Source organism: Carettochelys insculpta, chromosome 7, assembly GCF_033958435.1.
Source record: "Carettochelys insculpta isolate YL-2023 chromosome 7, ASM3395843v1, whole genome shotgun sequence".
Lineage (NCBI taxonomy): Eukaryota > Metazoa > Chordata > Testudines > Carettochelyidae > Carettochelys > Carettochelys insculpta.
In genome coordinates this window covers 663,214-687,621 of record NC_134143.1, presented here as the reverse complement: position 1 = coordinate 687,621, position 24,408 = coordinate 663,214, and the positions used below count along the sequence as shown (strand labels likewise).

General features: G+C 52.5%; 2 non-coding genes and 1 pseudogene across 2 annotated transcripts; 1 reads left to right on the top strand and 2 right to left on the bottom strand.

The window, feature by feature from the left end:
- Nucleotides 1-641: 641 nt before the first annotated feature.
- Nucleotides 642-723, bottom strand: TRNAS-AGA (transfer RNA serine (anticodon AGA)). The gene has a single exon. It is a non-coding gene; the product is annotated as a tRNA-Ser (tRNA).
- A 10,932-nt stretch (nt 724-11,655) lies between these two features.
- Nucleotides 11,656-11,728, bottom strand: TRNAA-AGC (transfer RNA alanine (anticodon AGC)). Its single transcript has one exon. It is a non-coding gene; the product is annotated as a tRNA-Ala (tRNA).
- An 8,537-nt stretch (nt 11,729-20,265) lies between these two features.
- LOC142016220 (small nucleolar RNA U3) lies at nt 20,266-20,465 on the top strand (annotated as a pseudogene).
- The last annotated feature ends 3,943 nt before the right edge of the window (nt 20,466-24,408 follow it).

Here is a 24,408-nt window from a genome sequence, read left to right as displayed (position 1 = left end):
ACGCAATGCATTGTGGGTATGCAAAGGAGCATCACTGACTCTGTCCCAGAGAGCAGACGAGCCGGGGTCTCCCAGCTGTGGCGGCTGCCCCGAGAACAGGGGTGATGACAGTTTTTATGCTGTGCCCCCTTTTTGGCCTTGCACTGAGCTGGTCCCCCCAACCTGTGGGAGAACCATAGGAAGGGAGGCTGGCCTGTGTCTGGTTCTGCAGATCAGTCTATTGCTGTTGGGGCAGAGAGGAGATTGTGACTTTAATTCCCCCTGGTCAAGTGTCCGTCCCTTTCCCAGCTGTGTACTGCACAGCTCAGGAGCTGGGAGAGACCAGAGCCCCTGAGCCAGCCTTGGGAACAGGCCCTTCCCTTAGAGGCAGCTGCCCTATCACTGGCTGCAGCTGAACCAGGGCTGCCCACTCCTTCCCAGGGCATTACACAGGTGAGTGCAGCACTGTTGGGCTGACATAGGAGACAGGCTGGGCCCAGCAGCAGCCAGAGCAGTGACCACACCCCAGGGTCAGCATTTCCCCCAGGCACAGACTCCCCTGGCCTCTTCCACACACTGGTCACAGACAGCCCCTGGGCAGTGTCTCAGGGTGTGTGCTGCTGTAGTGTCCTGCTTACAGGATGTGGCTAAAACACAGCCCTAGCTGTGAGCAGGACTTGAACCTGGGCAGGGAAACCCTATTGGATTTCTACTCCAATGCCTTAACCACTCGGCCATCACAGCTGCAAGAGTGGCTTTGCTTCCTGGTCAGAGACCCTGGTGAAAGCTCAGTGGGCTGAGGCTGGTCAGGAACACTGCCAGACAGCTGGTGGGGTTTGCTGCCCTCCCCTTTCCTCAGCCCCGGCCCCGGCAGTGTCCCTGGAAGCTGTGTGCTTGGGTGGCTGCTCAGGAGAGATGCAGGTGCTGCCTGGCTAATTAGCAGAGCCCCACAGGCAGCAGCCCACCCCCAATTGGTGGACAAATGACTGGTGGCTGTCCAGGGCAGTGAGCCTCCACACAGCAATGGCTACCCCCTTGTGCAAGGGGAGTGTGGGCTGCACCTGTGTGTCATGGTGCTGGGGGGCCGGGGAGGGCCAATGACTTAGCTCCAGAAATAGCCACTTTGTCGTACTGAAGTTGTGGGGCCAGCGGGTGTCGTTCCAGTCCCCCAGAACCAGCCTGTCCCATCACTCGCTGCTGGAGGGCTCGTCCCACAGGGCCGGACAACCCAGGGGAGGGAGAACAAGCGTCACCCCAGGGCAGTGGCCTGTACCAGGGCAGCCATTAGGCTAGACCCCTGGAGCTGCTGGAGGGTGGCAGCTAGGAGCAGTGCCTACAGGCTGACCATGGCCTGGATGGGTCGGGCATCAGGGGGCTTCTAGGGGGCCATTGTGTGCCACCATGTGGCTTCTCCATGTGGTTGAGTTCTCGGTGCTCTGGGTACAAGCCAGCCCTTGGCATGTGCAGAACGAGTGTGTTTTGCAGGAGCCCTTTAAAGGAGCACCAGGCTGCAGCCCCCAGAAGGGCTTCTCTGCCTTACTGGCACAGCCACGACATTTTCTGGCCCTTTTCTCCCAAAAGAACACCCTGTGACATGTGGCTGCTTCCTTGCAAACCAAGGGCCTGGTCTTTTCAAAGAGCGGCTCACAGTCTCCTTTTGCTTGGGGCGTGTGGACACTCGCTTTCAAAAACTGATCTGTCAGAAGGTGGTTTTGGAAAGTTTGCCTTTTGAAATCACACTGTGGTGTAGACTCAGCCAGCCACGGAGAAAAGGGTAGAAAAGCAGAACCAGGTCCCCACGTGAAGATTGCAGCATAGTGTAACCAAGGAAATGTGTGTGTACATCAAATAAGGATAAAATTGTTTTAACAACTAAGAAACAGAAACTTTTAAACACCATTTTCACTCCCTCTGCTCCTGAACATTTCACTTAAAGCAGCTAAAACAATTCCACATTGTAAAAACTTTTTTTGAACTTCACAATAAGAGCCACTCAAACAAGACAAAACAAAAACAATCATTAAAAGCAAACAGCAACACTGCCTGCTTATTGCATGCTTACAAGAAAACTTTTCAATTCAATACCATCATGGTCAATAAGACCAGGAACACACATAGACATTTCCTAAACACCTAAATACTAAAAAACTGATTTCTAAAAGGACAGTCTTAACCACATACTCCTCAGCTGCACACCCAGCAGAACAGGCGCAAGCTTCGTGCCCATGGGGAACATTTTCAAACAGCTGCTTCCACCCTCCTCAAACTAAGGGACAAAAGTCTAAAACCAACCACCCCTTTCGCTGAAGCCCAATTCACCCGCTTTGGGACGCAGGGTATCAGAGGTGGTTGCATGTGGCTGTTTGCAGACACACCTCTCCTGATTAGCATACAGCGCCCTTTGGAGTCAATCAAACCCTCTCACTTTTACTTCCCCAATCTGCCACTTTTCTTACAGGCTCTCATGTGACAGGTATCAGGCACAGAGGACTCTGACAGGTTAGTTCCTTCTGGACAGCTGTGCAGGTGATGTAAAAGGAAAGTAGAGAGGCACTGAAATCAACAGGCACCAATTGAAATGAAAACAAAAAAGCAGTCAAGTAGCACTTTAAAGACTAACAAAATAATTTATGAGATGAGCTTCGGTGGGACAGACCCACTTCTTCAGACCAGAGCCAGCCCAGAACAGACTCAATATTTTAGACACAGAGAACCAAAAACAGTAATCAAGGTTGACAAATCAGAAAAAAACTATCAATGTGAGCAAATCAGAGAGCAGAGGGGCAGGGCGGGGTGAGGGTCAAGAATTAGATTAAACCAAGTTTGCAAAAGAGCCCCTATAATGTCCCAGAAAATTCGCATCCTCATTGAAACCAAGTGTTACTGTGTCAAATTTGAATATGAAAGAGAGTTCAGCAGTTTCTCTTTCCAAAGCAGACTGAAAATTCTTCTTCAATAAGACGCAAACTCTTCAGTCATTAACAGAATGGCCCACTCCATTAAAATGTAGACTGACTGTTTGTGCATCAGGAGTGTTTTGATGTCTGTTTTGTGCCCATTAACTCTTTGTCGCAGAGAGCTTGAAGTCTGTCCAATATACAAAGCACCCGGGCATTGTTGGCACAGGATGGCATAAATGATGTTAGCAGAGGAACATGAGAATGTGCCTGTGATTATGTGAATAATCTGGTTAGGTCCAGTGATGGTATCTCCAGAATAGATATGTGGATAAAGCTGGCAGTGGGCTTTGTTAAAGGGAAAAGTCCCAGAACTGGTGTTCCTGCGGGATAGACTGTGGATATTGGTCAGAATCCTCGTAAGGTTGGGAAGTTGTCTGGAGAAGAGAACAGGCCTGTCACCAAGGGCCTTCTGGAGTGTGGCATCCCGATTAAGGAGAGGTTGTAAGTCTTTGACAATGCATTGCAGTGGTTTGAGTTGGGGGCTGTAGGTGATGACCAGTGGTGTTCTATTCTTGGCTTTTTTGGGCCTCTCTTGGAGTTGCTGGTCTCTGGGTATTCGTCTGGTCCTGTAAATTTTTTTTTTTTTTTTATTTCTCCTGGTGGGTAATCCAAGTTTACGAATATTTTGTAGAGATCTTGTAGTTTTTGGTCTCTGTCGGTTGGATCAGAGCAAATGCAATTGTATCTCAGGGCTTGACTGTAAACAATGGCTCTCGTTATGTGTGCAGGATGGAAGCTAGAAGCGTGTAGGTAAGTACAGCGATCAGCGGGTTTCCGGTACAGTGTGGTACTGATCAGACCATCCTTGATTAGTACTGTAGTGTCCAGGAAATGTATCTCTTGCATGGAGTAATTGAGGCATAAGTTGAAGGTGGGGTGTAGATTTTAAAAGTCTCTGTGGAATTCTTCTAGAGTCTCTATACCATGAATCCAAATCATAAAGATGTCATCAAGGTATCTTAAGTAGAGGAGGGTTAATAGGGGATGAGAGCTGAGGAATCATTGTCACTTCCACAGCTAGGTGAGTGCAGGGCAGCTGACGTTAACCTAATGGTGTAATATAGAAAAGGTCTTAGTCTCACTTCCCAGGTGGTGTTTCCAATTCAGCCGAAGCTGGTGGTGGTGGTCATATTTGGCTAAAATCAAGGCAACTCATCTTTTAGGCTCTTGTAGACCCAGCTCAGTCATCCTGATGCTCATGGTCTTCCGGCCCCAAATGGTGAAAGCCTGGTCTGTGCCCTTTGCCTTGGGCTGTAAATATTATTTATTAAACAATGATCCGGCTCTTTCTGACCAAACCCAATCTGATGAGGCCATTTTTCAGGGTTGGGATGAAAATGGTGTTGGATCCCAGGAGCTGGGGGTCAATGTTCCCTCTGACCTTTTCCATCCAGGTGTGGAATGCATTTTATGCACACTCAGGTGTGAGCAAATGTGCACCATCAGTAGAAACAAGAAACCGAGCTGGGGATGCTCTGCTAATGGGCTGGGGAGCTTTGGAAACTCTGCTGAGCCCTCACACGAGCCCACAGCTTACAGGGAACACCGACGGCGGCTGCAGCACAAAGATGGAACTTGCTCAAGTAGGTGATTTTTCTCCCCAAGTCTCTTTTTTTAAGGCACCGAAAAGGGAACGGTGGCTGGGACCCCCCAGTCGTTTGTCTGCCAACTAGGCCTGATTTGGGACAGAACAATTTTGGTGACTTAACGTGGAGTCTTGGCCAGGGGCCTGAGACTGGGGAGCGTAAGAGGGGGAGCAGCAGAAGGCGCTGCTGGAGAGGTGCCAGTGGGTGCACTGCGGTTTGGTGGCAGTGAAGTGAGTTCGCTGGGTGTTTGCTGTTTGATGCTGATTGCAGGTGATTTCTGTGATGGTGTCAGGTGGGATTGTGTGTCTGGGAGGGTTTGATCCCTTGTTCCCTTGGTTGCCTTTGATCATCCTGAGGCTCAGCCTGCCCCTGTGTGGCTAAGGAGGGGGAAGGCCTGAGCTGGGTGAGCAGCTTTAAAAGCCAGAGGCAGAGCAATAGGGGAGGGATGGAAACAGGGAAGTGTAAAAGGGAGTTTGATGGGATCAAATTAATGCCTTTGGCTCTTTCCGAGCCCCTTGATGCTATTGAAATCTCCACAGCAGTTCCCATCCCCTGTGTGAGCAGAGAGGGACTCAGCCTGTTTTCTTTTCTCCCTTCCCTTCCACACCCCCAGGGCATTGCAGGAACAACAGACACGTGTGTGTCTCCCTCCCCTTCCCGTGGCATCCTTCTGGCCACAGGCTGAGACCAGCCAACTAACCCAAGGCTTGACTACCACCAGGTGGGGCTGGTGACACAGCTCCTGTGCTGCATTACAGAGCTGGTATTCATGCAGTTCTCAGAGCAGAGAAGAGAAGCCTGGTGCAGATGGTGGGTGTTGGCCCCTTGACTGTGTGGTCACACTGCCAGAGTGGGAGGTTCACATCTGAATTCTGCCTCACTCTTGCCCCTGCTCTAACAGAAATTCAAAGCAACCGCTGGTGCGCTGTTCGGTGAGGCATTGAATCAAGGCCAGTTCAGCATGTGGAGAAAGCCACTCGCCTCAGGAAGGGGATTTGAACCCAACTTTCCTTCTGGAGGCCAGAACATCCAGGGAAAGGAAAGACAGTATCTTACATCTGGAACCTTAGACCACGCAGTCATCTCGACACTGCTGGAAAGAATGCTCTTGAGCCACTAATTTTCTTTAATATTTTATGGGTCAGGCAGACAGTTTCCATACACAACTGTAGCACAACTCTTTCAATACCAAACAGCCATTCTCCAGCACAGCAGGTTTTTAGACACAGTCACCGTGACCTAATGCTGGGATGTGCTTTGACATTAGCTGAAAAGAAATGGATGAAGGAGAAACTGCCAGTTTCCCACCCTGAGGGCTGGAATTCTTCTATCATCATCTCTGCAAGATAGGTGGCAACCAAGCACCCAAGTGATGGGAGCTGTTATTGGCTCCTATTGTCCCCCATCCTTAGATATTAAAGTTTCATGAAAGGAAAAAAAAAAACAATGAGGAAGGAGGCAGAGCTCTTAAGGATTCTTCCAGAAATGAGCTGGCCCCACAGAAGAGGAAGCAGGACTGTTTCTACCTGGCTTAGAACAAGCGACTAGTTACAAGTTAGACCCATGTGCTAACCACGACACTGCAGAAAATACACACTGGCATTTTGGTGCTTTTCTGAAGTGTTCTCGGGAGCCAGTGCATCAGCAAGTTTCCCTTCGAAGAACGGGCAAGCAAAGGGCACGAAGAACTTCTAAAAACTTCATCAGTAGCAGTGGTGCAACAGCTTCTCCAATTCGCCTTTCTCACAAGGAGGAGAAACAGAGACAAACCCTCCAACCAACGATGTTCATATCTGCTCAATGTTTCCTGCCACCGCCCAGGGACCCCTTCAACAAACCAGGAAAGCAAAATGCAAGACCCTCAATGGATTCTCTTCTTGCCATTGGTTGCACCCACAGCACTTAGGAGAGGCAGACGTGGTGTTCCCAGGCTCCAGCCCCAGTGCACAGGAGGTCCAGCAGCACAGTCACAGCCCTGCCAGGCCCAGGAGAGGGAGCAGATGCAAACAAGCCCTAAAGGCAGAGTGCAGCGTGTAAGCTGGGGGAGAGAAGAGTCAGTGATACACAAGCAGCCGGTCCTCTGGTGTAAAGCACAGAGCTCAGGACTCTGCCTCTTGCAATCTGAGTTAAACTCCTCAGTAGGACTGCCTCAGTGTCCCTTCCTCACAGCAGTGCAGGCTTGTTCCACCTTTACTGCTCTACCCAGCTCTGAGCCCCTGCACAGGTAATGGCGCACAAGCTGCCTGCTTCAGTGACTGCTCCGCTCCTGTCCCCAGCGTGTGCAAAAGCTTTCTCCCAATAGCACGTATGTTCCATACTGTTCAGGGGGTCACCGTCATGCCTGCCCTGCAGACAGCCACAGACACCCCAGCCAGGCTGCCACCTCCCCTCCGGCAGCCCCAGGTTTATTTAACACAAACCATCACCTTCCCCTTCTCAATGACACTTTTCCCATCACACTTTTGAACTCTCCATCTCTTGTCCTTGTGTAAGTGAGTCGGATGAGCACCGAGCTCCACATTTCTCACCGTCCCCTGGATAATCATAGCTCATGTACATGCCCAGTGCACAGCTGGAGCGAATGCAGAAAGCCCTGAAGCTGCAGAGCACTGAAGGGGGACAGTCAGCTGGGGAAAAGTTTTCTTCTCTCCTCCTTGGGCAGGGGAGGATAGAAATGAAGAGAAGAAAATCCTCTGCCACACTCCAAAGAGGATGAAAATATCCATTTGTACTGTCTTTGCTTCCACCAAATCGGAGAACAAGAACAGCCGTGTGCTACCAAAGGCCAAGACATCAGTGCAAGCTGGGAGAGAGCTGCTGTATTGGCTGAGAAAATCAATATCAAGGCAAGAAAGAAACTGCCTAGGATGGGATGTGATGGGAACCCCTGACACTGGGGGGGTAGAAGCCTTTCCACCATCTACCACAGGTCACAATCACTTCACCAATTCACCTCACATTCTGCTACCCAGCAGATGGAGTCAAGGGTGTATAAATGTAGGTGTGTATAAGTGTGTATAAGTGTGTTGCAGAAAGTCCAGGTCTCCTCAGGGTCTCTCACAACTACTGAGATGGAAACACAGGTAATATCAGGAAATTCTATGATATAAGTCACTGATAGCAACTCCAGTTCCCAATTTCCTCTCCTCCAGCCCAAAGGCAGCTCTCTGGCGTAAACCACCCCCCAGCCCTTAGGATTTAGCCTCACTGTCCCTTAACCCCTTCCCCTCGGTCCCAAGCGGCCCCAGTTCCCCAGCGGGGGCTGCCCTGCAGAAGGGTTTAGTACCTCACAGGAAGTGCCCCACACCAGCTCTCCTTTGACACTGGAGAGTTTGCCTCTGTTCCCGCACTGAGAGATCCGTTATTTCCTTACAGCCTCTCCTGCGCCAGGAAGGCTTCACGGGCTGAATGACGAGTGTGTCAGGAAAGTGCCAATCAAACCAGCCAGTGATTCGATTTAAATGTAAGACTGAATTTCCTGACCTTGTGCTCCTGGGCAGCCTCCTCTTTGGGCAGCACCGTGTGAGCGCGGTGAGCCCAGGGTCCATCACAGACCACACAGATGGGGCTTTGATCCTCTTCACAGAACAGTTTCAGAGCCTCCTGGTGCTCCCCACACACCCCGTCCCCTCCGGCTCCCTTCACTGCCAGCAAACTCAGCCCTCTGAGCAGTTCCACTATGTTTGCAGCTGCCTGTTGGGCCGGAGGTGTCTCTGCTACACAGTCTCTCTGCACTGAGGGCAGGAGGGGGCTGGATCGGGCCCCCCCCAGCACTGGCTGAGGCAGGGTGGGCAGAAGTTGTACCCACACTCTGTAATCACGGGGTCCTTGAAATGCTCCAGACAGACGGGACACGTCGCTTCCTCCTGGAGACTTTTCACAGGGCTCACTGCAGCCCTGGCTCCCTCTGGGCTGGGGAACAGGGCTAGTTTCAGCTTCCTCAGTTCAGACTAGGCCCGGCCTGCAGCAAAAACTGGGCATTCCCCTTCCTGGAACTGACTTGGCTCTTGGCTGGAGTGGGCAGAGCCAGCTGGTGTCATTGCAGCCCTGGGGGCTTTGGGGAAAAGCCAACCACACTTGGGTACCCAGCCTGCAATCTGCCACTTGTGCTGCTGTGGCAGGTCACTGGGGCTGCACGTGGAAACCAGAATCCCCCACTCTTGATAAGCTGCCAGAACTGGGTGTGTCTAAGGGGTGATATTTAGCCCTAGGCAGAATTCAGTGAATTTAATCCATAGTTCTGACAGAATTAATATTTATAATATTTTACATTTATCTCCTGACACGCTCCCAGCTGCAAAGGTTTTATCCATTTCAATGGGCAGAGCCGTGGGAAGCTCTGCATGGTAGGAGGTGAGACAATACGGTGCTCAGACAGTAATTACTGAACGGCAGCAGACACCCACTCCAAACTCCAAACCTTGTAACCGTTAAAACCAAAACTTTCAAGAGCAGATCTGGAACCCTCAGAACTCCACAGCCTGACATCCAACTCTGCCAAGGGCTCCCGTCGCCTCATTCCTCTGGGCCCTGTCTGTGCCCTTCAGTAATTCCAAACTGGAATTTCAGTTTCTGGAGTGAAATGGATATTTACTGGCATCTATTGATCACAGAATCATAGAGTGCTAGGACAGGAAGGGACCTTGAGAGGTCATTGAGTCGAGCCCCCTGCCCTCATGGCAGGACCAAGTACTGTCTAGACCATCCCTGATACACATCTACCTAACCTGTTCTTAAATATCTCCAGAGATGGGGATTACAGAACCTCCCTTGGCAATTTATTCCAGTGTCTGACCACCCTGACAGTTAGGAACTTTTTCCGAATGGCCAACCTAGACCTCCCTCGCTGCTCTGTTCATCAACAGTTAAACAGGCCGACTATGTAAGATCGCATGGAAGGAAGGAAAGTCCAGTAAGGAATGGGCAACATCCATGCTGGTGACAATACACAAGAGGGAAGTGCACAGAAGGATTGCCCTCACAAGTCATCGACGCAAGCTGCTGCTGCTGGTACTGATGGAGAGACTGAGATCAAAGATAAAGGAACATCTAACAGACAAGTAAGTGGGATTTGGGAAAGATAAAAGTACCATACAGCATATTCAGACACTAAGATTAATAGCAGAGAACGCTCGCTGAAAGACCAAGGACATCTACAACTGCTTCATTGGTTGGGAAGGAGGCGCTTGAAGAGTTCCACCAGGATTTCAACAGTTTCCACCCCACCATCAGCCTTAGTCTGGACCAGTTCACACAAGAGATCCACTTCCTGCACACTACTATGCAGATAAGCGATGGTCACATAAATACCACCCGATACCGAAAACCCACAGACCTCTATGCTTATCTACACGCCTCCAGATTCCATCCAGAGCAGACTACACGATGCATTGCACACACCCAGGCACTAAGGTACAACCGGATTTGCTCTGATCCATCAGAGACAAACATCTACAAGACTTTTACCAAGCTTTCCTCAAACTACAATACCCACCTAAGGAAGTGAGGAAGCAGATTGACACAGCCAGATGGGTACCCAGACGCCGCCTGCCTCAAGACAGGCCTTGCAAAGAAAACAAGAGAACACCACTGGCTGTCACATAGAGACACGACCTAAGGCCTCTCCAATGTATCAATTGTGGTCTGCAAACCATCCTGGACAATGATCCTTCACTCTCACAGCCCTTGAGAGGCCTGTCCTTGCCTGCAGACAGCCTGCCGACCTGAAACAAAATCTCACCAGCAACTAACAAAAGGTCACAACACAGTAACTCTAAACTGGGCACCAAGCCCTGCAACAAACCTTGCTGCCAATTGTGCTCGCATATCTACACCATAAATATCATCACAGGACCGAACAGCAAGCACACTTTCAGGGGTTCCTTTAGCTCACATCTACTAATATAATATATGCCATCATGCACCAGCAATGCCTCACTGCGATTCACATTGACCAAACTGGAGACTCTCAATGGCTGTGTCTACACTAGCCAAAAACTTCGAAATGGCCATGCAAATGGCCATTTTGAAGTTTAGTAATGAAGCGCTGAAATACATATTCAACCCCTCATGAGCATGCGGGCGGCCGCGGCACTTCGAAATTGACGCGTCTCACTGCCACACGTCTCGTCCCGACGGGGCTCCTTTTCGACAGGACCCCGCCTGCTTCGAAGGCCCCTTATTCCCATCTGCTCATAGGAATGAGCAACTGAGCGAGCCGGCCTGCCCAGTGACAGCTCACAAGGGCCCTTTCAGAAAGGAGCAAGAGGCAGCTGCAGGGTCACGGGGGCTCTGGAATTAGCTTGCTACCCCTCCCCCACTGCTCAGAATCACAACTGGGCATCCCCTCTGCCCCTCCCCCACCACCCTGAACCCCAACCCGGCATCCCCCCCTCACACTCTGTCTTCCATTCCCCACTACCCTGAGCCATGGCTGGGAATTCCCTCTGACCCTGCTGCCCCTCACCCCCTGTCCTACGCCCCTGCCGGATGTCCCCACAGACCCTGCCTATCCCCTCCCTCCGCTGCCTTGATCACGAGATTAACATGCCCCATGTTCCCTGGCAGAGGGTAACACCGTCACCCCCTGCTGCACGGTGCTTCCGATGGAGGGACCCCCAGCATTCTGCCTGCTCCTGAGTTCAGCTGCTCCAGCTCACCCAGAGCACATGGCCTTGCACCAGCAGCTGTCCTGTCTGCTCTCCTACCCACAGGCACAGAGCCCAGAGGAGCAGAGCCCACAGCTGTCACCCCAACTCCAGAACCTTCTGCGTGTGCAGTGCTGAACCTGCCCACCACAATGACTGACCTACAACTCACTGCTACCCGCTCTGGGGCATCACCATATTAGGTACATGGCTCACATGTGCATCACCACTTTCTCTCACCTGAAGCAGCCCATGGCCATGGCTTCCTCCTTCAAATTCAGCCTCCAGGTCAGAGCTGTTCTTCTCTGCAGGTGGGAGAGGAGATGTTCAAATGCTCTTTTGTGCCATTGCACACAGCCAAGCAGAGACAGCTCCAAATGCCCCCTCTACATTGAGAACTTCCTGGGGAGCAGCCAAGCAGAAGGAAGGGGGGCCTGGTCTCACATTGCCTTGGAAGAAAAGGCTGCAGAAAATGGCTTGCAGTGGAGAATGTGGGTATCGATCCCACTACCTCTTACATGCTAAGCAAGCGCTCTACCATTTGAGCTAATTCCCCTCTGGACAAGTAGAAGTTCTGCCCCACTCACCTCATTGTTGAGTGCATCTGTCCCTGCCGCTCCCCTGGCTCCTTTCCTAAGATGACACTTGTAAAACCAGTTCCTATCAGCTGGCTGAGCTGTTTAGACACAGCTGCTAATAAGGCCACGGTGGCGGTTTCAAGCTCTAGGTGAGCCCTTGGGGCATCTTGACTAAGTGGCCTGGCTGCTGTGGATGGGGAGGTTCCAGCAGGCACAGGGAGCTGTGCAGATCCAGTCTTGTGGGAGGGCTCTAAGGGAGTCCCTGCCTGCATCACAATGCCACTGCCTGGGGGTGCTGGTGCCTGGCAGCCTGGCTTTGCAGAGCCTGGTGTCCTCTGACCAGGTTCTGCTGGCTGTATCACCTCCCTGGGCTCAGACTTTCATGGAGCTGCCTGGGCAGGTGAGATACATGGAACAGGGGTGGCTCTGTGAACTGCAGAGGTCTGTAGCACGCGCTGCTTTGGCAGACGCTTCATTTCTGAGAGCAGCTGCAGAGGAGATGATGGACAGTCAGTGTCTGTGGGAGGAGGGGTTCACATTGGGGCTCTGGGGCATATTTTTACGCTTTTAATTACTGACCATGTCTGTGATTTATTTGTGGAGCTGTTCGGGGAGTGCCCCATCTGGGTGTGTTCACGAGCCAGAGCTGTTTGAAGCACCCACCCGGGCTGAGGGGTACGACCAATGAACGAGCAGCACCCACCCGGGCTGAGGGGTACGACCTGTGAACGAGCGGCACCCACCGCTCTCCAAAGGGAGAGGCTAAACAGGGGTCCTTCCCCTTGTAATGTTGGGGCTTCCCTGGGCATTGGGCAGCCCCTGGCGTAGGGCAGGGAGAGCCATGAGCAGCAGGTGGGGAGGCCTGGGGGAATCGGGGAGAGAGCAGCAAATGGGTGGGCCGGTGGGAGGAGAGGTGAGAGCAGCAGGCAGACTGCAGTGGAAGAGGCAGAGCAGGGATGGGAGGAGGTGAACCGGGAGTGAGGGGAGAGCACAGGTGGGGCCTCAGAGGGAGGAGGCCTAGCGAGGAGTGTGGAGGGGATGGGGCCCAGTGAGCAAACCAGTGACCCCCCCCCCCGACACTTCTACAGAGCTCCAAGGGCTCAAATGAAGGTTCCACTTCTCGGGAGCTTCCAGCGCTGGCAGCAGCTGTTTGTGAAGAAGGGCTTTGGGAGCCTGGGGGCCCCAATCTGCGTGTGCAGCCTGCACGTCCAAAGCGGCACTATCACAAACTGCACATCCACCATTATGCTAATGAGTCTCTGCATATTCATGTCAGCACCTCATTAGCATCTGCCAAAATCCCTCATTGTCCTGCCCCTTCCCAAGGGAGGGAGTAGTGGAGATGTGCCCTGTTTGTGTCTCTGCTCAGGGTTGTGAAAGTGACCTCTGGCATGAAGGGTGGAGTCACTGGCAGAGCCTCATCTTCACAGAGCTGAGCCATCCAGTGGCTTTTGGAGCCTGGGTGTTGAGTTTTGCTGCACTTGGCTTTGGCCATTATAAGGCCACTTGCCTTTCTGATCCTTTTCTGTGACCCATAAGGGCTGTTCTGATGGTTTACATCAGGCAGGAGCAAACATTCGACATCAGGACACACTTTTTCTCACTGCAGTCAGCTGGGACCCCCACCCTGGAAGGGATGAGCTGCGCTCCCTTGTTGAGCACAGGGGGGCTGGCGGGGGAGGCAGAGGATGCCGGCTGTGTGTGATTGCCTGGGTCAGTGTTTCCCAATTTTACTTGGCCACAGAACCCTTTTAAACTTGAAAGAATTTCAGAGAATCCCTAATAACCCCTTAACCCCTCTCAGCCCCAAATCTGCCCCCCAATCCCCAGGCTTAGCAACTCTCAGCCCCAAATCTGCCCCCCCATCCCCAGGCTTAACCCCTCTCAGCCCAAATCTGCCCCCCCCATTCCCAGGCTTAACCTCTCTCAGCCCAAATCTGCCCCCCTATCCCCAGGCTTAACCCCTCTCAGCCCAAATCTGCCCCCCCATCCCCAGGCTTAGCCCCTCTCAGACCAAATCTGCCACCCTCATCCCCAGGCTTCATCCCTCTCAGCCAATATCTACCTCCTTATCCCCAGGCTTAGCCCCTGTCAGCTCCAAACCCTCCCAAATACCTAATCCAATCTGAGGCTTGAATGTACCTCTGCTCCTCCAACTCTAGTCCAGAGGCCCCGACGTAGGACAATGCAGAACCCATCTGACTCTCCTTCCAGCAGTGGCAGAGGAATCAGCAGTGGCAGCATCCAGACCTGCAAATGACTCCTTAAGCCCCGTGCAGCTCTGGAGCCACAGGTTGCTGAACCCGACCGGGGAACCCTGACTGTCACTTTGGGGAACACCGATTGGGGAACACTGGCCGTGTGAGAGGTGACAAATAAAGACACGTCAGTGACAAGACTGGAGCTGAACTGAGATCTTTGGGAAGTGGGTGGAAGACGTCTCTGGTGAGCCCCAAAGTAGCAGTGCTGGAACTTGAAGCCTTTCATCGGAGCAGGTGTTTACTTCCTGGTGTGTGAGGGTTGCAACCTGGCACTTAGGGAACTGGCCTTGGGAGGGATAAAAGGGCTCAGTGTGCGGAAGCTGGTGTCACGCTGGAGAAGTGGTTCCATCTAAGGGTGGGAAGTTTGGACTCCCCAGAGAAGGAGTAGAGGGCAACTGGGACAATGTCGAAAGGGAACTCCTGAGAGTGACCACATGGCCCTATGGCAAACACCAGACACCAGTCTCTGGGGATAGGGGAGCTGCTCTCCTGTGTCAGGGCTTTTCCATGATAGGGGGCTTCTTCCACATGGTGATGCCCCAGAGATGGATGTACCACAGCGAGATGAAGGGGAGCTGAGAATGGGGGATCCACAGCCTCTTCATGGGGTGTGTGTGCTGAGTATAGGGGCCCTGAAACCTCCCAGGAGGGGGGCCAGGGAATGCAGCAGCCACCCCATAGCAGGGGTCCCTGGAAGTGGGGCTGTCACGTTGGGTAAAGGTGCAGCTGTCCCATGGAGGAGTTTCCCTATAGCAGGAGCTGCCCCCTGAGTTGTGATATGCTGGTGAATGAGGCAGCTGCCCCATGGTGGGGGTTTCCTGGCAGCAGAGTGACTGGCGGAAATGACAGCCTAAACATGTGACAACTGTGGCAGCACCAGTGAGGGAGTGGACAGAGCTGAGGTCTCTGGGGAGTAGATCCCTGCTGTGTGAAGGACCTGCCCTTCCATCTTCCCCAGCCCTCCCAACAGGCCATGCGCATTACAGTGACTCTGGTGGCATTTCAACCCACAGCCTTTGAATGACTGACCTTAACTCCACACAACCATGGCAGCTTAGCAGTCCAACTTGTTTTCCATTGCACCACAGAGCCCTGTGTGCTATACAGCACATCCTCTCCTCCGGCACTCAGACGCCAGGGGCACCGAGCATATGGGGTCTCCTCCCTGACAGTCCTGGCTAAAGAGCCATCAACGCACCTCTCCTCCATTGACTTAGCTCTTTCTTTCATGCACCCAGCTGGGGTTGTGCCCTTCACAGCACAGTGACACACCTCTGAGACCTCAGAATTTAGGAAAACTATTCAAAAATGAGATTGATCCATGCAGGGCACAAGATTTTCAAGAGACAGACAGACAGACAGACAGACATTATTTTTTATGTTCCTTTGTTGTTCCAGAGTCTTAGGGTGGATGACTTCTTTGTTTTGGTCTTCACTAAGTCTGATGAAGGATTGCCTAACATAGTGAATGCTAGTGGGAAAGGGGTAGGGTAAGAAGTTGAAATATAAAAAGAACAAGTTAAAAATCACTGCAAAAAATGAGATGTCTGCAAGTCACCAGGGCCTGCCGAAATGCATCCTAGAATACTCAAGGAGCTGATAGAGGAGGTATCTGAGCCTTTAGCTATCATTTTGGAAAATCATAGGAGAAGGGAGAGATTCCAGAAGACTGGAAAAGGGAAGATATAGTGCCCATCTATCAAAAGGGGAATAAGAATAAACTAGGAAACAACAGGCCAGTCAGCTTACCTTCGGTACCAGTAAAGATAATGGAGCAGGTAATTAAAGAAATCATCTGCAAGCACTTGGAAGGTGGTAAGGTGATACGAAACAGCCAACATGGATTTGTAAAGAACAAATCATGTCAAACCAATCTGATCGCTTTCTTTGATAAGATAACGAGCCCTGTGGATAGGGGAGAAGGGGTAGATGTGGTATACCTAGACTATAGTAAAGCATTGATACGGTCTCACATGATATTCTAGTAAAAAAACTCTGCAAATACAATTTAGATGAGGCTTCTATAAGGTGGGTGCATAACTGGCTGGATAATCGTACTCAGAGAGTAGTTCTTAATGGTTCTCAATCCTGCTGGAAAAGTATAACAAGTGGGGTTCTGTAGGGGTCTGTTCTAGGACCGGTTCTGTTCAATATCTTCATCAACGATTTTCATATTGGCATAGTAAGTACACATTATGTTTGCAGATGATACCAAGCTGGGAGGGGTTGCAGCTGCTTTGGAGGATAGGGTAATAATTCAAAATGATCTGGATAAATTGGAGAAATGGTCTGAGGTAAACAGGATGAAGTTTAGTAAGGACAAATGCAAAGTGCTCCACTTGGGAAGGAACAATCAGGTTCACACATACAAAATGGGGAGAGACTGTCTGGGAACGACTACAGCAGACAGGGATCTAGGGGTTCTAGTGGGCCACAAGCTTAATATGAGTCAACAGTGTGATGCTGTTGCAAAAAAAGCAAACATGATTCTGGGATGCATAAACAGGCGTGTTGTGAACAAGACACGAGAAGTCATTCTTCCGCTCTCCTCTGCGCTGCACAGGCCTCAGCTGGAGTATTGTGTCCAGTTCTGGGCACCGCAGTTCAAGAAAGATGTGGAGAAATTGGAAAGGCTCAAGAAAAGAGCAACAAGAATGACCAAAGGTCTCGAGAACATGAGCTATGAAGAAAGGCTGAAAGAATTGGGCTTGTTCAGTTTGGAAAAAAGAAGATTAAGGGGAGACATGAGAGTAGTTTTCAGGTATATAAAAGGATGTTATAAGGAGGAGGGAGAAAACTTGTACTTGTTAAACTCTGAGGCGAGAACAAGAGGCAATGGGCTTAAACTGCAGCAAGGGAGGTGTAGGTTGGACATTCGGAAAAAGTTCCTTACTGTCAGGGTGGTCAGACACTGGAATAAATTGCCAAGGGAGGTTGTGTAATCCCCATCTCTGGAGATATTTAAGAACAGGTTAGGTAGATGTGTATCAGGGATGGTCTAGGACAGTGCTTGGTCCTGCCATGAGGGCAGGGGGCTGGACTCAATGACCTCTCAAGGTCCCTTCCTGTCCTAGCACTCTATGATTCTGTGATCAATAGATGACAGTAAATATCCATTTCACTCCAGAAACTGAAATTCCAGTTTGGAATTACTGAAGGGCACAGACAGGGCCCAGAGGAATGAGGCGACGGGAGCCCTTGGCAGAGTTGGATGTCAGGCTGTGGAGTTCTGAGGGTTCCAGATCTGCTCTTGACAGTTTTGGTTTTAATGGTTACAAAGTTTGGAGTTTGGAATGGGTGTCTGCTGCCGTTCAGTAAATACTGACTGAGCACCGTATTGTTTCACCTCCTACCATGCAGAGCTTCCCACGGCTCTGCCCATTGAAATGCATAAAACCTTTGCAGCTGGGAGCGTGTCAGGAGATAAATGTAAAATACTATAAATATTAATTCTGTCAGAACTATGGATTAAATTCACTGAATTCTGCCTAGGGCTGAATATCACCCCTTAGACACACCCAGTTCTGGCAGCTTATCAGGAGTGGGGGATTCTGGTGTCCACGTGCAGCCCCAGTGACCTGCCACAGCAGCACAAGTGGCAGATTGCAGGCTGGGTGCCCAAGTGTGGTCGGCTTTTCCCCAAAACCTCCAGGGCTGCAATGACACCAGCTGGCTCTGCCCACTCCAGCCAAGAGCCGAGTCAGTTCCGGGAAGGGGAATGCCCAGTATTTGCTGCAGGCCGGGCCTAGTCTGAACTGAGGAAGCTGAAACTAGCCCTGTTCCCCAGCCCAGAGGGAGCCAGGGCTGCAGTGAGCCCTGCGAAAAGTCTCCAGGAGGAAGCGACGTGTCCCGTCTGTCTGGAGCATTTCAAGGACCCCGTGATTACAGAGTGTGGGTACAACTTCTGCCCAGCCTGCCTCAGCCAGTGCTGGGGGGGGCCCGATCCAGCCCCCTCCTGCCCTCAGTGCAGAGAGACTGTGTGGCAGAGACACCTCCGGCCCAACAGGCAGCTGCAAACGTAGTGGAACTGCTCAGAGGGCTGCGTTTGCTGGCAGTGAAGGGAGCCGGAGGGGACGGGGTGTGTGGGGAGCACCAGGAGGCTCTGAAACTGTTCTGTGAAGAGGATCAAAGCCCCATCTGTGTTGTCTGTGACGGACCCTGGGCTCACCGCGCTCACACGGTGCTGCCCACAGAGGAGGCTGCCCAGGAGCACAAGGGCGGGAAATTCAGTCTTACATTTAAATCGAATCACTGGCTGGTTTGATTGGCACTTTCCTGACACACTCGTCATTCAGCCCGTGAAGCCTTCCTGGCGCAGGAGAGGCTGTAAGGAAATAACGGATCTCTCAGTGCGGGAACAGAGGCAAACTCTGCAGTGTCAAAGGAGAGCTGGTGTGGGGCACTTCCTGTGAGATACTAAACCCTTCTGCAGGGCAGCCCCCGCTGGGGAACTGGGGCCGCTTGGTACCGAGGGGAAGGGGTTAACGGACAGTGAGGCTAAATCCTAAGGGCTGGGGGGTGGTTTATGCCAGAGTGCTGCCTTTGGGCTGGAGGAGAGGAAATTGGGAACTGGAGTTGCTATCAGTGATTTATATCATAGAATTTCCTGATATTACCTGGGTTTCCATCCCAGTACTTGTGAGAGACCCTGAGGAGACCTGGACTTTGTGCAACACACTTATACACACCTATATTTATACACCCTTGACTCCATCTGCTGGGTAGCAGAATGTGAGGTGAATTGGTGTAGCGATTGTGACCTGTGGTAGAAGGTGGAAAGGTTTCTACCCCCCCAGTGTCAGGGGTTCACATCACATCCCATCCTAGCCAGTTTCTTTCTTTCCTTGATATTGATTGTCTCAGCCAATACAGCAGCTCTCTCCCAGCTTGCACTGATGTCTTGGCCTTTGGTAGCACACGGCTGTTCTTGTTCTCCGATTTGGTGGAAGCAAAGACAGTGCAAATGGATAATTCCATCCTCTTTGGAGTGTGGCAGAGGATTTTCTTCTCTTCATTTCTATCCTCACCTGCCCAAGGAGGAGAGAAGAAAACTTTTCCCCAGCTGACTGTCCCCCTTCAGTGCTCTGCAGCTTCAGGGCTTTCTGCATTCGCTCCAGCTGTGCACTGGGCATGTACATGAGCTATGATTATCCAGGGGACGGTGAGAAATGTGGAGCTCGGTGCTCATCTGACTCACTTACACAAGGACAAGAGATGGAGAGTTCAAAAGTGTGATGGGAAAAGTGTCATTGAGAAGGGGAAGGTGATGGTTTGTGTTAAATAAACCTGGGGCTGCCGGAGGGGAGGTGGCAGCCTGGCTGGGGTGTCTGTGGCTGTCTGCAGGGCAGGCATGACGGTGACCCCCTGAACAGTATGGAACATACGTGCTATTGGGAGAAAGCTTTTGCACACGCTGGGGACAGGAGCGGAGCAGTCACTGAAGCAGGCAGCTTGTGCGCCATTACCTGTGCGTGGGCTCAGAGCTGGGGAGAGCAGTAAAGGTGGAACAAGCCTGCACTGCTGTGAGGAAGGGACACTGAGGCAGTCCTACTGAGGAGTTTAACTCAGATTGCAAGAGGCAGAGTCCTGAGCTCTGTGCGTTACACCAGAGGACCGGCTGCTTGTGTATAACTGACTCTTCTCTCCCCCAGCTTACACGCTGCACTCTGCCTTTAGGGCTTGTTTGCATCTGCTCCCTCTCCTGGGCCTGGCAGGGCTGTGACTGTGCTGCTGGACCTCCTGTGCACTGGGGATGGAGCCTGGGAACACCACGTCTGCCTCTCCTAAGTGCTGTGAGTGCAACCAATGGCAAGAAGAGAATCCATTGAGGGTCTTGCATTTTGCTTTCCTGGTTTGTTGAAGGGGTCCCTGGGCTGTGGCAGGAAACATTGAGCAGATATGAACATTGTTGGTTGGAAGGTTTGTCTCTGTTTCTCCTCCTTGTGAGAAAGGCGAATTGGAGAAGCTGTTGCACCACTGCTACTGATGAAGGTTTTAGAAGTGAGAGGGTTTGATTGACTCCAAAGGGCGCTGTATGCTAATCAGGAGGGGTGTGTCTGCAAACAGCCACATGCAACCACCTCTGATACACTGCATCCCAAAGCGGGTGAATTGGGCTTCAGCGAAAGGGGTGACTGGTTTTAGACTTTTGTCCCTTAGTTCGAGGAGGGTGGAAGCAGCTGTTTGAAAACGTTCCCCATGGGCAGGAAGCTTGTGCCTGTTCTGCTGGGTGTGCAGCTGAGGAGCATGTGGTTAAGACTGTACTTTTAGGAGTCATTTCTGTAGTGTGTAGCTAGAGAAGTGCATGTGGGTGTTTTTGGTCTTGCCAACCATGATGATGAATTGAAGTGTTCTCTTCTGAGCATGAGGTAAGCAGGCAGTGCTGCTGTTTGCTCTTGATGACTGTTCTTGTTTTCTCTTAAAAACAAGAAAAAGAGAACCTAGTCTGAGTGGTTGGTTCTTATTGTAAAGTTTAAAAGAAGTTTTTAGAGTGGGGAGAATTGCGTTAGCTGTTTTTACATGAAATGTTCAGGAGCAGATAGAGTGAAAATGGTGTTTAAAAGTTTTTGTTTCTTAGTTGTTAAAAGAATTTTATCCTTTTTTGATGTACACACACATTTCCTTTGTTACACTATGCTGCAATCTTCACATGGGGACCTGGTTCTGCTTTTCTATCCTTTTCTCCGTGGCTGGCTGAGTCTACACCACAGTGTGATGTCAAAAGGCAAACTTTCCAAAGCCACCTTCTGACAGATCAGCGTTCGAAAATGACCGTCCACACGCCCCAAGCGAAAGGAGATTGTGAGCCGCTCTTTGAAAAGACCAGGCCCTTGGTTTGCAAGGAAGCAACCACATGTCATAGGGTGCTCTTTTGGGAGAAAAGGGCCAGAAAATGCCGTGGCTGCGCTAGCAAGGCAGATAAGCCCTTCTGGGGGCTTCAGCCTGGTGCTCCTTTAAAGGGCTCCTCCAAAACACACTCATTCTGCACATGCCAAGGGCTGGCTTGTACCCAGAGCACCGAGAACTCAACCACATGTAGAAACCACTTGGTGGCACACAATGGCCCCCAGAGACTCCCTGATGCCCGACCCATCCAGGCCATGGTCAGCCTGTAGGCACTGCTCCGAGCTGCCACCCTCCAGCAGCTCCAGGGGTCTAGCCTAATGGCTGCCCTGGCACAGGCCACTGCCTTGGGGCGACGCTTGTTCTCCCTCCCCTGGGTTGTCCGGCCCTGTGGGACGAGCCCTCCAGCAGCGAGTGATGGGACAGGCTGGTTCTGGGGGACTGGAACGACACCCGCTGGCTCCACAACTTCAGTATGACAAAGAGGCTATTTCTGGAGTTAAGTCATTGGCCGTGCCCTGCCCCCCAGCCCCATGACACACAGGTGCAGCGCACACTCCCCTTGCACAAGGGGGTAGCCATTGCTGTGTGGAGGCTCACTACCCTGGACAGCCACCAGTCATTTGGCCATCAATTGGGGGTGGGCAGGGCCACCATTGCGGCTGTTCTGCTGGAGGTAGGGCATGCTTGGGGCACCTCCCCACCATGGGGAGGAGGGCTACCAGGCAAGGGGGACCCTCAGAGACAGGGGAGAGGGACAGGGTGGGGTGGCAGCGACTGGTGGGGGGAGGGGAAGGGGATGCATGGAGCACCCCACCACACACACATGGACATGTTCTCCCCCCACACCATTCAGGTCTTCTGGGCAATCAAAACCAACCTACTTTCCTGGGTTGTCCATGTCTGGGATCTGAAAGTCACCCTAATGGGGCTGAGAAGCTGGACTTCCCCAAGTGCTTCAGGGCTCTGGATGGGACCCACATTGCTATCCAGGCCCCAGAATGCAGCACAGGCATCTTCATCAATTGCAAGGGGTACCATTTTGGGGTACTCCAGACCTGCGTGGACACCAAGGGGCAATTTATGGCATTCTGTGTGGGTTTGTCTGGGTGAGCCCACAATGCAGGTATCTTCCAACTCATGGCTCTGCTGCAGTATGCGGGAGAAGACATCCATCCCAACCTGGGAGCTACCAAATGGGGACACCACTAGCCCCCCTATATAATTCCCAATGCCATTTACCCCTTGCATCAGTGGCTGATGCGGCCCTACATGGGACACACTGAGCCCAGTCAGGACATTATTTAGTTCCTAAACTGGGCTTGTAATATTAGGTGTCTGAAGGGCACTTTCAGGGCCCCCTCAGGATACTGGAGGTCATCCCGCGCAATGTACCAGATGTGGTGGGTACATGCTGCTCCCTCCACAACACTGTGGAGGTAAAGCAAGAGCCGTTCATGCAGGGGTGGGTTTTGAGTGTGGCCACGGCTCCAAGCAGCTGGCTGCTTTCCCATGCTGTCAGGAACAGAGGGTCAGGGTGCAGGTCAGTAAGTTCCTCTGGGACGCCTTTGTCCAGAGGCCCATGTGACCCCCCAACATACAGCCAGCACCACAACTCCCTTCCCACGCACCCACTTCTCACTATCAACCCCCCCCGACACTCCCATACCCTCCTGGTCTCCCAGTAGACACCAGGGACACGGGAGTGTTGATAAAGAAAGTATTTCATCAAACTCTGGCAATGGATTCCAAACTGCATAAAGATACCTGTAAACGATTAACAAGAGGGATGGGGGACTATAGACAATGGGGTCCTGGGGTGGGCAGTGGGGGCAATGGAACTTAGAGGAGGTCTTGGAGAGGGGGTGGGGTAACAGAACTCAGAAAGGGCTCTGGGGAGCGGGTGGGAGGCCACAGTCCATATTCTCACAAGGGCTGGGATGGAGCTGGGACCAATAGGAGGTGGGGACAAGGAAGGGGTCCAGTGGGCTCAGGCTTGGGCTCACTGGGGGCTACAGGAAGGGAGGGAGGGGATGGGGGAAGGCTGGGTGGGAGCAGGGCAGCAATGTCAGGGACTGTGGGTGGATGGGTGGGGGGAACTGTGGGACCCTGTGAGGGACATGTGGAGGGATGAGCTGCAGGGGCTGTGGGAGGGACTGGTGATGGGGTGGGAGGCTGAGCCAGGCACGTGGTCACAGCCTGTGTGAGGGTGTCCAGGGTGCCTGCCACCCAATCCCAGGCCTCCTGCTCCATCACCAGCCTCTCCTGCGTGACAGCAGTCACGTCCTGCAGGGTGGTGGTGTGAGCAGTGACAGCAGCAGCTTCCCCCTCCCCACAGTGGCACCAGAACATGCCCCAGCTCTGGCCCCATGTGGGCGCTCTTAGGGGTGCAGTTCCAGCCCCCTCGCCCTCTGGTGTGGGCCTTTCTGGCTTGTGTACAGGCCTTGTCTGGCCCCTGGATGGTGCATCTCTGGAGACAGAAGGGGACCCAGGGAAAGGCCATCAGTACCATGACCTGGCCCTGGGGGCTGTGTGCCCCACTCCACCTTGTCCCCCCATCTGGCCTGGGGTCCCTGAGGGATCTGTGTGGCTGGGGGGTCCCTGCATGGGTGGGACATATGCGGTCTAGGTCAGCCTCCCTCCCTGGGCATGCAGCCTGTGGTGCTGTCCACAGGGGCAGGTGCTGAGTGTTGCATGAGGCCCCCCACTGAGGCTCAGGGAGCACGGCCATGTGGGGTGCATCCAGACTGGAGCTGGTGGCTGTGTGAGTGGGCCACTGCTGGCCTCCCGTCGCCTTCTGCCAGGCATCCAACATGTACGAAACTGACCTTGGTGTCCCTAGAGGAACTCAGGGGAGGCTCAGGTGGAGGGGGCCCAGATGGAGACCTCTGAGGACACAGAGATGATGAGGGCCTCATTGCTGGAACCCCTGTCATGGCTCTGGGCTTCTGTTCCTGTGCCTGTTGGGTGGGAGCTGCTGCCTGATACTGGTCCTGACACCTCCTGCAGCCCCCTGGCAAGCGCCATCTGACCTGGTGGTGTGTAGGACGTGGGTGGTCAGTGCTGCCTCCTTGGGTCCCAGGCGGCCGTTGAGCTCCTGGAAGTGGGGCAGGTAGCGGCCACTGCCCCTCGAGTGGCTGGCCTCATCCTGGGCCTGGCAGTTGGCCTGCCACAGTTCCTTCACTTTTCTCCGCAGTAGTTCAGCTGTTCAGGTGGGGTGACCCTCGGAGCTCAGGCCAGAGAACAGGTGGCTGAAGGCTGCAGCATCCTGGCACCAGCCAGTCATGTGGAGCAGCAGCTCCTCATTCCCCAGTGTCAGAAGTCCTTAAACTCAGTCTCACTCCAGGAGGGGCCCTCGTCCTCATCCCCTGGCTGGGCTCCTGACACAGCTCAGATGGGTTGAAGGGGGGTCTGGGGGATACAGGGCTGTGGTCATTGGTCATGGATTGCCACATGCAACTTTCACCAGGGCAGAATGATCCCCCTCCCCCACCATCTGCTGCCCCAGGGCCACAGTTCCCTCGAATGTTCCCTGGGGACGTAGAATACATTTT